The following is a 14,615-nucleotide window of genomic DNA, read 5'->3' on the forward strand; positions in this document are numbered from 1 at the left end:
ATATTTGTCTGTGTGGCAACACGTAGCTGATTGCCTCGTTCCTCCAAGAGAATTAGTGATGCACCTGAGAGGCCGTGGTGACAGTCATGGAGAAGTTTTTTAAAAAGGACAACTGCAAACTCCGAACTGGACCCTGGACAAGATTCTTACCCAGATGAAGGCCCTAGTATGAGTGGTGGGAAAAAGAAAGCAAAGAAGGTGAGCTCAAGGCAATATCGTGAAAGCTAACTTTTGTTTGGATTTACTTTCACCGGGGATGAGACGACACCTATTCCGTTATGCCTGGTGTGTGGGGAGAAGCTATCCAACAGCGCCATGGTGCCAAGCAAGCTGAAACGCCATCTCCAAACTACACACCCGTCACTTCAAAACAAGCCGATAGACTATTTTGTTCGCCTACGTGTAAACACAGAGAAACAGGCAACGTTTAGGAGAAAAACCATAAAGGTAAATGAGAAAGCGCTCAAAGCTACTTACCTAGTCGCCGAACTTGTTGCTAAATCAAAAAAGCCGCACACTGTGGCATAGACATTAATACTACCTGCCTGTAAACCCATTGTCAACGAGATGCTTGGCCCTGATGCGGTTAAAGACATCGCTAAAGTCCCGCTCTCTGATAACACAATTACCAGGCGTATTGATGACATGTCTACAGACATCAAAAGCCATGTTTTGGAAAAGATCAGTTGGAAATTTGGGTTGCAAGTTGACGAGTCTACGGATATTAGTGGACATTCTCAGCTCTTGGCCAATGTGCGTTTTGTGGATGGAGATGCCATTAGAGAAAACTTCCTATTTTGCAAGGCACTGCCAGAAAAAACCACTGGAGAGGAAATTTTTCGGGTCACATCGGAATATCTTGACCAGGAAGGACTTACATGGGAAAACTGCACAAGTGTGTGCACTGATGGAGCTCCAGCCATGGTCGGGCACACCAAAGGCTTCGTGAGTAGAGTGAAGGAAAGAAACCCAAATCTGATTGTTACGCATTGTTTTTTTGCACCGTGAGGCCCTCGTTGCTAAGACTTTACCAGCAGAACGGGTTCCTGTGTTGTACCATGTGGTGCGCATAGTGAACTTTGTAAAGACACGACCTCTGAAAAGCCATATATTTGCATCTCTGTGTGAGGGAATGGGAGCGGAGCATAAAGCCTTATTGCTCCATACGGAGGTCCGATGGTTGTCGCGCGGTAAGGTGCTGCCCCGTGTGTATGAGCTGCGAGAGTAACTTAAAATGTTTCTGACAAATGAGAGGTCTGATTACTCAAATATGTTTGCAAGTGATGAGTGGTGCGCAAAACTGGCATACCTGGCTGATATATTTCATCATCTTGATGAACTGAACACAAGGAAGCAGGGCCGAAATGAAAACCTGCTTACAAGCACAGATAAAATAAATGGATTCCGTTTAAAGGTGCACCTCTGGTAACAACATGTGCAACGTGCCAACCTGGAGATGTACTCACTCACAGACAAACGCCAAAGCAACACTGCTGCACTATCTGAGGTAATAGGTAAACATTTGAAAAGTCTTGAGGAGAAGTTGTCATTTTATTTCTCTTCAGCCTCCGCTGAATGCTTTGACTGGGTTAGGGACCAATACAGCTCGGCATCAGTTGTTGGAAAGGACATGACTTTAAAAGAGCAGGAGGAAGTAACTGAACTGAAACAGGATCGTGGTTTAAAACTAAGATTTGCTGATCTTCCTTTGGACAGTTTTGTGTTGACTGCTGCCAAGGAGTTCCCCATTCTGGCCAACAAAGCTGTTCTGACATTGCTCCCATTTTCCACAACATATCTGTGTGAGCTGAGCTTTTCAAGCCTATCTGCTATAAAAACTAAAAACAGAGAGAGACTGAGAGCTGTTGAAGAAGAGCATCATGTGTGTCCTTCTTCTATTCCTGCCAGGATATCGGCTTTGAGTTCATCTAAACAGGCCCAGGTTTCACACTGACTGAGTATAAATAAATTGAGAAATTATATTGTAATTAAATATACTACAGAGTGTCATTTTGTAACATTTTTGGTTAGTGGTGTGCCAAAAAAATTTTCCAATGTAAAAAATGTGCCGTGGCTCAAAAAGGTTGAAAAACACTGCTCTACACGATACTCTTCACTTCCAAGACAGCTCTTCCGTTAAATTAACCCCTACTCCATTTCTCTTCCCATCTACTCCATGGTAAAATAATATAAACCCTGCTCTTAAACTTCTAGCCTTTCCACCTGGTGTCTTCGATGCACAATGATAAAGTCCTCCCCCTCTTTACGGGTGGAAAATAGTTTGTCTTTTCTTTATCTGATTCCACTCCATCCTCTGAACTTAACCCCTCTGCCGATCATTTCTGAGTTTTTGTCTTTTTGGAAAACAAACCCTGGCGACACTATGGCAGGCTTGTCTTCGTTTGCCAAGTCCGCTATTTTACTTCAACGCTCACGGACGTCTGTTGTCACCTGCGATGTGAGCTTGGTCCGGAAACGGGTTGGTGTATACTGCAGCATGATTTTGGGTCAGCAGCCTGTTTTTTGAATTTGCAACGTGGGCGTGGCGAGGCGGCGGATCTGTTTCCACTGCAACGTGAGCTTGGCTCGATAACGGATCGGTAGCTATCGTGGCGTGAGCGTGGGTTAGCAGTGAATCTGTTGAAACCGCGACGTGGGCGTGGCACGGTGGCGGATCTGTTGCCACAGCAATGTGAGCTTGGCTCGGTAGAGGATCGGTGGCTACTGTGGCATGCACAAGCGTCGGCTGCAGCTCGGTCCCCACTGACGCATGCACGAGCGTCGGCTGTAGCTCTGTCCCCACTGACGCGTGCATGACCGTCGGCTGCTCCCATTGCTCCTCGTGATGGTGGCGGTAAGCAGCAAATTCTTCGGCCTGCTGTGTCTATTGGCCGTTGAATTCTTTAAGCCACTGGCCTAGAGGTTTCACGTCAAACACCTTTGAGTCTGCTGGGTCCATGTCTGGCCAGTTCGTTCTATCACGAACCTCCGGTGCGGGGAAGGACCCAAATCCATGACTCCAAGACAACGGCATAATGTCCAGTGGGTTTTATCGCAGGAGTTGTTTCCGCACACAGTAACACAGTGTAAAACAGCTGTGAGTGGTGACAGGTGTCACCAGCCAGGGCAGTGACCACGCCCCTCTTGACCGTGGTCCAGTCTGGCTCATGACAGGTGTCACCCCATCTGAGATTCGGGGTCGTGGTTCGATCTGGCAGGAGGATGTCTATTACAGGGACAAACTGTATTTGTGAGTTTATGGAGCTGCGGATTGTTATTGTCTTGTTCGATTTTGCGGTTGTGTCACTGGACTTGTGACCGCATGTCTTGGATACCAGGCTGAAGAGAGGGACAAGGAGGTGCCAGGTTCAATCCTGGCCCCGGCTATGTGGAGTTTGCATGTTCTCCCTGTGCCTGCGTGGGTTTTCTCCGGGCACTCTGGTTTCCTCCCACGTCCCAAAAACATGCAACATTAATTGGACACCCTAAATTGTACCTAGGTGTGATTATGAGTGTAATTGTTGTTTGATAGGCTAACAACCAGTTCAGGATGTACCCTGCCTCCACCCCATTGACAGCTGGGATAGGCTCGAGCAGTCCCGCGAAACTTTCTGGGGATAAGCGGCCAAGAAAATGGATGGATGGATGGATGGATATTAATTAGTGTGTTTATGCTCCAATATTCAAGTGACATAATTCTTTATCTGCCAATGTGAATGCAGTATATACAGATAGATTGGATTAGCCCTGTTATTGTCAGCCTAATGTTAAAAAAAAATCAAAATTATTTCATCCACCTATCATCACTAGGGTTGGTTCACTTTCCGCGGCCCGCATATTCATGAATATATATATATATATATATATATATATATATATATATATATATATATATGCTTATGCATACTGGATTCCCACTCTTTCTTTCAAAAAAAATGTTGTCCACAGTGGAGGTGAAGAATGGAGGTGAAGTACATTATAATTTGCAAATAAATTGTACAAACGTCTCTATTTCTGCCACGTTGGTCAACAAGATACCAACTGGAAGTGCTCCAAAGTATCGGCTTGCTATGGAGAAAAATTTCAAAAATCTGGGTTTTGAGAGAATTTAATGGAAAGATAAAGGATTAAATCTTCCAAAAAGAATATTGCCCCTCTCTCATCCACCAAACCAAAGCATCCCATCTTTGCTCCCACCTCCAGTGCATTAATGCTGTTGTTAAGGATGCAAGGGCCAATATGCTTGGCGCACAACATAGTTTTGATGACAGCTTTTACACTTGAAGAAATAAACTATCCTAGCAATCACAGTAAAGGTAATTTTAATTTTAACAAAGAGGATTTATGACCACGGCCTGATTTGTTTGTTTGACAAACATTTCTATCGGGCAAATGAACGTGACCCTAACAACTCTAGAGTTCACTTGTAATCACCTTTCAATCATCTCTTCCAAGTGGCCTTGGTCTCCATGCGGGGTGCGCACTTGCCATGATAACATTCACACACACACACATAATTATTTTGGGGGGCATTTCAGCCTGGAATCTGCATCTCCCATTTATTTCACCTAGCAAACCATTGTGTGTTAACTTAACTGTAAACTGACGTTTTGTGGTACCTGAATATCAATTAATTTCTTGAAAATCGTATTTGCTTTTGACCTAAGTTTGGTTGAATGCTTCACAGTTCAATGCTTGCAGGCCACCCAAAACTCAATATTATCATTGCGAAACTCAGTTTTGAAAAATGTTCAGAGGGCATCCAGGCCATCTGGATATGGTAAGAGAAAAGGAGGAGGTAAAAACAACAGAGAATAAGGCATTTAAAGGTAAATATGAATAATATTGCAGGTTAGCACCATTTCCCCCTGGAATATTCTTTGTAGAGGTTTTATTAGGTGATACATGATGTCTTGTTTTCAGAAATCGCAAAGTGCTGTTTTCGTAAGAACACAAACAAATCTGCCCCCCCCTGAATCTCTCTACATTAATAATGATAAATGATCAATTAATGTGCCACAACAGAGGTAGGCCATGTTTTTCTACAGGTCCTGTGTCATGGTGACATGTTATTCCCATCCTTTCAGTCCCTGCTGTTTACAGAGTGAACAGTGGACACGATGGCTCATCTGTGCATATGCAACAATACTTGTACAGCCGTCATAATAAGATGTTTTGCCGAAGGCCACACACAGTGTGTCTGAATGTGCGCCTGTCAACGGGCAGGCGACGGGGTACACTCTGAACTGGTTGCCAGCCAATCACAGGGCACGCAGAGACAAACAGCCTCACTCACAATAACACTTAGGGGCAATTTAGTGTCCAATTAATGTTGCATGTTTTTGCGATGTTGGAGGAAACCGGAGTGTTCATAGGAAACCCACGCAGCCATGGGCAGAACACACAAACTCCACACTGGTGGGTCCAGGAATGAACCCGGGACCTCAGAACTGTGAGGCCAACGCTTTTCCAACTGATCCAACATGCCACCTATAAGTGTATCAAGTAGGAAAATTATTTTATCGACTCAGCCCAAGTTAGCCTATCGTGCTAAAAACATTACCTACGTAGAGTATATAATGAGGACCAAACATCAAACGTGGACTCAACCTTCAACTACTAGAGTGAGGGACATTGTGGTTTGAATCCCTTCCATCCACATATCCTTTTAAATCCCAATATCCCTGATATTTTCACACAGGTATTGTCAGGTTTAAAAGCTTGACTCGCTATTAAAAGAAGGCGAACAGACAAGGCTTCAAGTTTTACTTGCCGCAAGGGGAGCGGCAGGATTTCCCTGCTTCCAACCAACTCCAACTTGTGTCTCCTTGCAGCTTCCTTTTATTCAGTAAATCACATGATGAGTCTGTGTGTGAGTGTGTCACAACCATTGAAGGCTTGCGACACATAAAGTAAGACGTGTCAGACTGTTTGATTCTTTTCATCTGTTAGATTGATTACATCAAGTTAGAGTGATTTCATCAAGACAACAGTGAGTTCAAAAGTACAAGGTAGGTGGTGATGTGTAACCAACTACAGTTTGAACAAAATGAGAACATATGGATGATTATTTAACAGGTACTATGTGATTTGTGTGCCTTATGTGCTGACTGTGTTTATGTGATTGCTTTCATTTGACCTTAACTTTAACATAGATTAGGTGAGTTGTGATTGGTGCAGATTTCAATGGACATGTTGGCGAAGGAAAGAGGGGCGATGAAGACGTGATGGGTAAGTACGGCATTCAGAAAAGGAACTTTGAGGGGCAGATGGTGGTGGACTTCGCAAAAATGATGAAATTTTTCATAAGAGACAGAAACTTAGAGTGACCTACAAGAGTGGAGGTAGTAGCACGCAGGTGGATTATATTTTGCGCAGACGATGTAATCTGAAGGAGGTTGCTGATTGTGAATTAGTGGTGGAGAAGACTGTGGCTCGACAGCATAGGATGGTGGCGTGAGCATGAATGACCTGGAAGTGGAAATGATTAGTAAGAAGAAATTAAAAAGACACTGAATAGGATGAAAAATAGAAAGACAGCTGGACCCGATGACACACCAGTGGAAGTATGGAAGCAATTTAGTGAAGTGGCTGTGGAGTTTTTGAGCAACATATTCAACAAATACTCATGGGTGAGAAGATGCCTGAAGAATGGAGGGAAAGTGTGCTAGTTCCCATTTTTATGAACATATTGGATTTGCAGACCAGTGGGAACTATAGAGGACTAAAGTTGATTAGCCACACAGTGAAATTATGGAAAGGGTAGTAGAGGCTAGACTCAGGACAGAATTAATTATCTAGTAGCAACAGTATGGTTTCATGCCTAGAAATAGTACCATATATGCATTATTTGCCCTGGGGATGCGAGTGGAAAATTACAGAGGTCAAAAGAAGCTTCATTGTGTCTTTGTGGAACTAGAGAAAGCCAATGACAGAATACCAGGAGAGGAACTGTGGTACTGCATGGATAAGTCTGGTGTGATGAAGAAATATGTCAGAATAGTACAGGACATGTATGAGGGCAGCAGAACAGTTGTGAGGTGTGCCATAGGTGTGATAGAAGAATTTAAGGTGGAGGTGGGACTGCATCAGCTCTGAGCCCCTTCCTGTTTGCTGTGGTAGTATTGGATAGGCTGAGAGGTGAGGCTGGACTGGAATCCCCTTGGAACATGATGTTGGGAGATGATATTGTGATATACAGAGAAAGCAGGGCGCATGCAGAGGAACAATTAGAAAGATGGAGACATGCACTGGAAAGGAGAGGAATGAAGATTAGCCGAAGTAAAACAGAATATATGTGCGTGAATGAGAGAGGTGGAGGGGGAAGAGTGAGGCTACAGGGAAAAAAGATAGCGAGGGTGGACGACTTCAAATACTTGGGGTCAACAATACAGAGCAATGGTGAGTGTGGTAAGGCAGTAAAGAAACTGGTCCAAGCGGGATGGAACAGTTGGCGGAAGATGTCTGGTGTTCTACATGACGGAAGAGTGTCCGCTAGGATGAAGGGCAAAGTTTATAAAACAGTGGTGAGGCCGGCCATGATGTACGGATTAGCGACGGTGGCTCTTAAGAAACAGGAAACAGAACTGGAGGTGGCAGAAATGAAGATGCAGAGGTTCTTGCTTGGTGTGAACAGATTGGATAGGATTAGAAATTAGCTCATTAGAGGGACAGCCAAAGTTGGATGTTTTGGAGACAAGGTTAGAGAGATCAGACTTGGATGGTTTGGACATGTTCAGAGGCGAGAGAGTGAATATATTGGTAGAAGGCTGCTGAGGATTGAGCTGCCAGGCAAAAGAGAGATGGTCCTCAGAACTGTGACGCCGATGCTCTAATTCAGGGGCGCCCAGACTTTACTACCTCAAGATCTACTTTTCAAGCAGCTAGCCTGTCGCAAGAAACCAACGACAACGTGTGGGTGGTGCGGGTTAATGATGCTCCCAAACCGTTTTAAGGTTAATATAATATTGCCTACTATATTTAAAATACAGAATTATCTTTTGTGCACTGTATTGTCTGTGCTTTCATCCTGGATCATGCTGTGCCAATGTGGAATTCTTGAAATTACACACCATCTCATCCTGCACTTTCTACTTTGGCTTGAGACCACACCTTTCCCACTCGGAAACGAGAAAATCTCGTCCAGTATAATTACTTTTTCTTTGATTATTCTGATTATTCACATACTCCGACAGTCATTGCATCTTAAGACAACAACATGTCTTTTTTTTTTACTTTCTCCATTCATATCGAAAGTAAACATAAACAGCATGTCAAGCTCGTCTTTGCTCTACATTACCCAGACTGTGTTGCTAACTAAAGCAGCAGTGGTCGACACTGTCGTTATTAAACACATTGATGTGCTGCGTAAGTATTGTAACATTTATGATTATGTGTGTACGTCTTTAAGAGTGGGGAGGGTCGGGGTGCGGGTGTAAGGTAAAGTTGGAAACAGAGAGTGTGGCGGAGCAACTGTCATTGTTTTAGAAAGTTCTGTGTGCTGCCTAAAGAAACCAGTGGCTTCCTCTTTTCATTTTTTCCAGTACGTATGTAAATTGTGCCATTGGATGTAACAACCAGTCATCCCTCACTCATTGAATCACATTGCAAAATGCCACAAACTGAATTGCTGCATTATACTTTGAATTTGCATTGGATTTTTTTTTTTTTGCGCGCAACGCAGAATATCTGCAAAGAGACTGCATCAGCTGTGCACAATTGTGCATGCCCGCAGTTTAGAGGGAACATTGGCCGACGTTTTTTTTTTTTTTTTTTTTTCTTGGCACACCGTCCCGCGATCAATCAAGACTGCCTCGTGATCGGTCGCTCGCAATCGACACATTGAGCATCCCTGCTCTAATGAGTTGTTCCACTGTGCCACCCTAAGAAAGAACAATTTAGCTCAAGAATCACCAATCAAGGGTGTCCTGAATAAAACAAAACAAAGAGTTATGTTTGACATCAATGAGAAAGTTACGTAAGCAGTGCAGCAGTGTGCAAGGACGTAGCGGGTTGTGGGTGTTCCTATCCGTGATTGCCTATGTATTTCATCTTTGTTTTTTGGGGCACTTTGCTCATGTATACCTCAATACTACAATTCTACAGCTCCCAGGAAATTTTGGACTTTGGATACCAACACAAAGTAGCAGTTTCAAGCAGCTTTCACCGTGAACATGACATTCCATGCAGACGAGCAGGCCAACCTTGGTTCTTCCCATCCCCAACCAATCACTCCACTCGATGCCCAAGCACACTAAGCAATCATCCGCAACAGTTGAAAACCCTCTCCATCCACCCACCCTCGCATCCTTTCCCTCACCTCCTCCCGACTTAATCAAGAGGAAGTGTCCCAGTTATCTTCGATCTTATCCAGTTCCGGTCGGGCCACCACCCCTCCTTCCGAAGATGGCAACATTTGACGGGGAAGTGTGATGATGACCAGTGTCGTCTCTGCAGTTAGGAAGAAGAATCAGCCGAGCACCTCTGGCTTCGGTACCCTCCACTCCAGTTTGTCCGATACCACCAGGAACTGAGATTCTCCTTCGGAGAACTACGTAGGTAGCCACATGTGAGTCTAGCGCTTCTGAGGATCATCCTCAGGTGCCTCAACTGAGCCTCAAAGAAGAAGAAGAACAATAGCATGAAAATTGAGAGACACTATTCACCTGGTATAATCTGCAAACTTCACTTGACAATTGGGTGCCTCAAGGTGCAGTCGTTTGTGTAGAGTGAGAAGACCAAAAAGGAGAGGACACAACCTTGGGGTGATAGTGCTGATGGTGCGTGTTGATGAGGTGGTGTCCTCCAGCCTCACCTGGTGTGTCCTGCTTATCAGGAAGTTGTAGATCCACTGGGAGATGGCAGGCTGGAGATGTTTGGAGGAGAGGAGTTCAGGTATGAGATGAAGTCCAGGATCGGGATCCTCGCATATGTTCCCTCACTGTCTATTGGTAGCAGAACGTCCAAAGTCTTTGCAGGTCTTGATCAGAAGGGGATGTTCATCCATTTTGTTGGCGAGGGTGTGTAGATTCACGAGATGAATCACCAGTCACTGCCCCCTCTTTTGCAGATGAACTTGTGTACCAGCTCGTGAGCCTCTGTGCCTTCGACGCGAAGGTTTGTAGAGAGTGGCGATGAGACTTCTTCTCTGTCTTTCGGCTTGTCCTGTTAGGGGTCGCCACAGCGTGTCATCTTTTTCCATCTAAGCCTGTCTCCTGCAACTTCCTCTCTAGCCCCAACTGCCCTCATGTCTTCCCTCACAAGATCCATCAACCTTCTCTTTGGTCTTCCTCTCCCTCTTTTGCCTGGTACTCCATCCTCAGCACCATTCTATCAAAGTATTCACTCTCTCGACTGCGGATACATCCAAACCATCGAAGTCTCTCTCTAACCTTGTTTCCAAAACATCCAATTTAGGCTATCCCTCTAATGAGCTCATTTCTAATCCTATCCAACCTGCTCACTCCTAGAGAGAACCTCAACATCATCATTTCTGCCACCGCAGGTTCTGCTTCCTGTTGTTTCTTCAGCGCCACCGCCTGTAATCCGTACATCATGGCCGTTCTCAGAACTGTTTTATAAACGTTTCCCTTCATCCCAGCAGAAACTCTTCAGTTACATAACACACCAGACACAGAGAATTAGCGAGAGTTGTCGGGGGAAAAAAAGGCCAGAGAAGACTCTCTGATCATTAGCAAGTCATTTCTTGTGTACAACAAGGTGTCAAAACACTTTAGCTCACCTGTTTTTGAAACAACAAGCATGGCTTAAGAACCAGACCACTCCCCCACATTGGTAAGTCAGACTAAATGTTCCTGCGACTCATCCTTTCATGCATCCCCTTCAGACGCTGATCCATGCCCAAGGATTGTAACAACCTGGCCAGAGTCTGGACTCAGTGAAATGCAGGACTACTTTCAAAAAACAGACTCTGAGCTATTTGAACACCAGGACATGAACAGACACACAGGCGCTGTGCTGGAATGCATCAGGTTCTGTATGGAAACTGTCTATGAGCAAAAGCATCAGGGTTTTTTCCAAATCAGAAACCCTGGATGACCACCCTAGTGTGGCAGAAGGCAGATAATCTTGAGTCATTCCTAGTAAGAACGCCTGAACCAGTCCTTATATAAGCACTTCCTGAATGTTCAACAAAGATCCGTCAAATAACATAATGATAAAAAAGTACGTTAGAAAGACAAATAAAGAATGAATACAGAACAAATACAATACAATGTTAAAGACTGCCTCTCAAACTTTCACATACGAGGCAAATAGATCAACAGAGGATGCCATCGGCATAGCTCTGCACGCTGTTTTTAGTCAACTAGAACAAGCGCAGAGCTTCGCTTGGATGCCCTCCGTGGATTACAACTCGGCCTTGAATACAATTATTCCAGACATTCTGTTAACTGAACTGGACATCTTCGGCCTCCCTCCTCTTACGTTCACCTTGATCAAGGACTTATTGACTGTCAGAATCTGTCTCAATTTTGTCATGAGTTTAATCTTTTTAATAATAAAAAAGCTGAAACGTTGTGAAAATTGAGATTGATGAATTCCATACATAAAGTCATACAAACAAGCATTACAGAGCTTCTTCTAGAATCTGTCCATTGAGGAAGAGATCTTTAAGCAAAGGAGAAAATAAGTGAGAGAATTTTCCTCTTGAAGAGGAATAAAATAATCACATCATGATTACCTTAATTGCAATGGCATACTTTAAAAAAAAATGAAACATAAATACCGTATATTCACTGATTACGAAAGGGACAAACCGAAAGAAACTTACTTTTACTGGTTTGAACATCTGCCTCACAGTTATGAGGACCAAGGTTCAAAACTGGGCCACAACTGTGTGGAGTGTGCATCTTCTCCCTGTGCCTATGTGGGGTTTTTTGCAGATACTCCATTTTCATCACCCATTACAAAAACATGTATTAATACGAGATTCTGAATTTCTCTTTAGTGCAATTGTGAGTGCAAATGGTTGTTTGTTGAAAAGTTCTCTCTGATTTCCTGGCAGCTAGTTCAGTGTGTACCCAGCCTCCTGCCTGAAGATAGCTGGGATAGCCTCCAGCACTCCCGTGACGCTTGTGAGGATAAGCAGCTCGTTGAAAAGATGGATGGATAAATACATGCTGTTTTACATTGCCTACTCCATCTTCAACTTTTATTTGGGGAAAAAATGGTATCATAGCAAAATAGCACAAGTGAAATTTAAAAAACGGGTCTGTCATGCTTAGTCTGATGCGTGTTCTTCTCGTGGACAAGTCAACAGTCAAAACAACAGTAGCAACATTTGGTCGCGGTAGCCTACTTTACACAGTACATGCACTCTCAGCTAGGGTGTATTAACGTGGTTCTTCTACCCTCTTGTGGTCAGATTTTATATTGCGTTACCCTTAATTAGTCAGACTCTACCCTGAACAGGTCGCCCGCCAGTCGCAAAACAGAAATGCATCTTTTCTGGTCGCTCTCTATTTCACCTGTTCTTACAAATGAAAGCTACTTCAGACACCATGACCTCATCTTTATCTTCAGTACATATATTGTAATTGCTAGAATAGTGGGGAGTGGTTGATAGAAACACACTCAGAAATAAAACTTGTGGGTGGCAAGTAGTAGTGTCACATTACCACAATTCTGACTTCGACACTTCACTGCCATAAAGTACCTTGATACTGGGAGTTAAACGATACCACGTCAAAAATCTCAATCATTAGTAAAATCACAGGAATGAAAACTGACAAAACAACCTGTAATACTTTATCCAGTCAAAAGATTTCAATAAACTATACTTCATATATCTCATAATTCATATATTTATATTATATTTGTATTTTATATAAATGGGGAGGAGGGCACTGTGGCTCAGCTGGTAAAGCAGTGGCCTCACAGTTCTGAGGACCCAGATTCAATCCCGGACTTGCCTGTGTGGAGTTTGCATGTTCTCCCCATGCCTGCGTGGGTTTTCTCCAGGCACTCTGGTTTCCTCCCACATCCTAAAAACATGCAACATTAATTGGACACTCTAAATTGCCCCTAGGTGTGATTGTGAGTGCTGCTGTTTGTCTCTATGGGCCCTGTGATTGGCTGGCGACAAGTTCAGGGTGTACCCTGCCTCCTGCCCGTTGACAGCTTGGATAGGCTCCAGGACTCCCCATGACCTCGTAAGGATAGGCTCTGGTGAGGATGACCAACTCGGAATTTATATACACACACACACACACACACACACACACACCACACACACACACACAACCAAGGCCGACACTGCATGATTGTTAAAAAACCTCCAGGAAAACATTAGTGAAAAAGCTCCGGGAAAACATCGAGCTGACTTGCATAAAGATCAAGCCGAGCAAATCTGGAAGCATCCTCATCGTCAAGGGAAAACTGTCGAATCAGATTGGTGAGGAACCAATTCCAACTACCTTTGAGAGGCCTGTGAAGAGCTATGGCCGGTGGTACAATGCCTTTCATAAGGACAAATAGCAAGTACAGCAGCTCAGAAAGGAGGTGGCCAGTGGGCTGGAAAGAATCAACAGAACTCTGCTCCCTGGGAAGTTGAAGCTCTGGTGCTTGTAGTACGGCTTACTTCCTCGACTCCTTTGGCCTCTATGAGATCCCACTCTCAAAGGTAGAAAAACAGAGACTGATCACCTCATTTGTGAAGAAGTGGCTTGGGCTTCCCAAGTGCCTCAGCAGCATTGGGCTCTACAGCAAAGGGATTTTTCACCTGCCCATTTACAGCCTGGTGGAGGAGTACAAGTGCACCAAAGTAAGACTGGAAATGAGGCTACTGGACTCCAGCGATCCGCTTGTAGACCAGACTGCGCCCAACCTGGCCACTTGGAGGAAGTGGACTCCGCTGGCTGCAACTGAACAGGCAAAGGCACCACTAAGACACAAGGACATCATTGGGCGAGTGTAGGAGGGGAGGAGTGGCCTTGGTCTTGGGGCCGGCAAGACCACTACTACTGAACAGCTCAAGCTGGTGGTCCAGGAAGTATGTTGCGAAGAGGAAGCAAAAAGGTGTGCCCATGCTGTGTCGCAGGCCAAGCAAGGGATGTGGTTGACCTGGGAAGGAATCGAGGCAAGGCCAGTGGCTGTGGATAAAGAGAAAAAAACCCAATTGGGCCTTCAAAAACAATTATGGCACCTTGGGGATGAACCTCGGATGCTGAGTTTCACTGCTGAACCCTCTGAGTATCGTGGGCCTATCAGCGAAACACTTTATGATGGAAGGAAGCCCACTTGATGACCCGAAGGGAACCATCACTTATTTGAACATCCCACAGAGCAATATCAGAGCAGAAATATGTATGAATAGAGGGATAGTAACATCTCGTCCTACATAGCACAAATACAGTATATATATATATATATATATATAATATACAGTCCACTGTGAGAGACATAATCTAAAAAGAAAAATCCAAATAACACAATGTATAATAATATCATGTTAAAATATTATTTTAACAATTTATTTGTGTGATACAGCTGCAAATAAGTATTTGAACGCCTGAGAAAACCAATGTTAATATTTGGTACGGTAGCCTTTGTTTGCAATTACAGAGGTCAAATATTTCCTGTAGTTGTTCACCAGG

The 14,615-nt window shown here is 44.1% G+C and overlaps 1 protein-coding gene across 2 annotated transcripts in view; it reads left to right on the plus strand.

Annotated features, from left to right (window-relative positions):
• LOC133503034 (regulator of G-protein signaling 5-like) overlaps nucleotides 1–14,615 on the plus strand; it is a 61,886-nt gene that overhangs the window by 11,966 nt on the left and 35,305 nt on the right. Inside the window, exon 3 of one of the 2 annotated variants that reach the window (XM_061824139.1) lies at nucleotides 5,953–6,011. The exons of the other annotated variant lie outside the window; for it this stretch is intronic. The gene's annotated coding sequence lies outside the window, so the exon portion shown is untranslated. The remainder of the gene's footprint in view (nucleotides 1–5,952; nucleotides 6,012–14,615) is intronic. 2 annotated transcript variants of the gene reach the window in all.

The sequence above is a fragment of the Syngnathoides biaculeatus genome, chromosome 7, assembly GCF_019802595.1.
Source record: "Syngnathoides biaculeatus isolate LvHL_M chromosome 7, ASM1980259v1, whole genome shotgun sequence".
Lineage (NCBI taxonomy): Eukaryota > Metazoa > Chordata > Actinopteri > Syngnathiformes > Syngnathidae > Syngnathoides > Syngnathoides biaculeatus.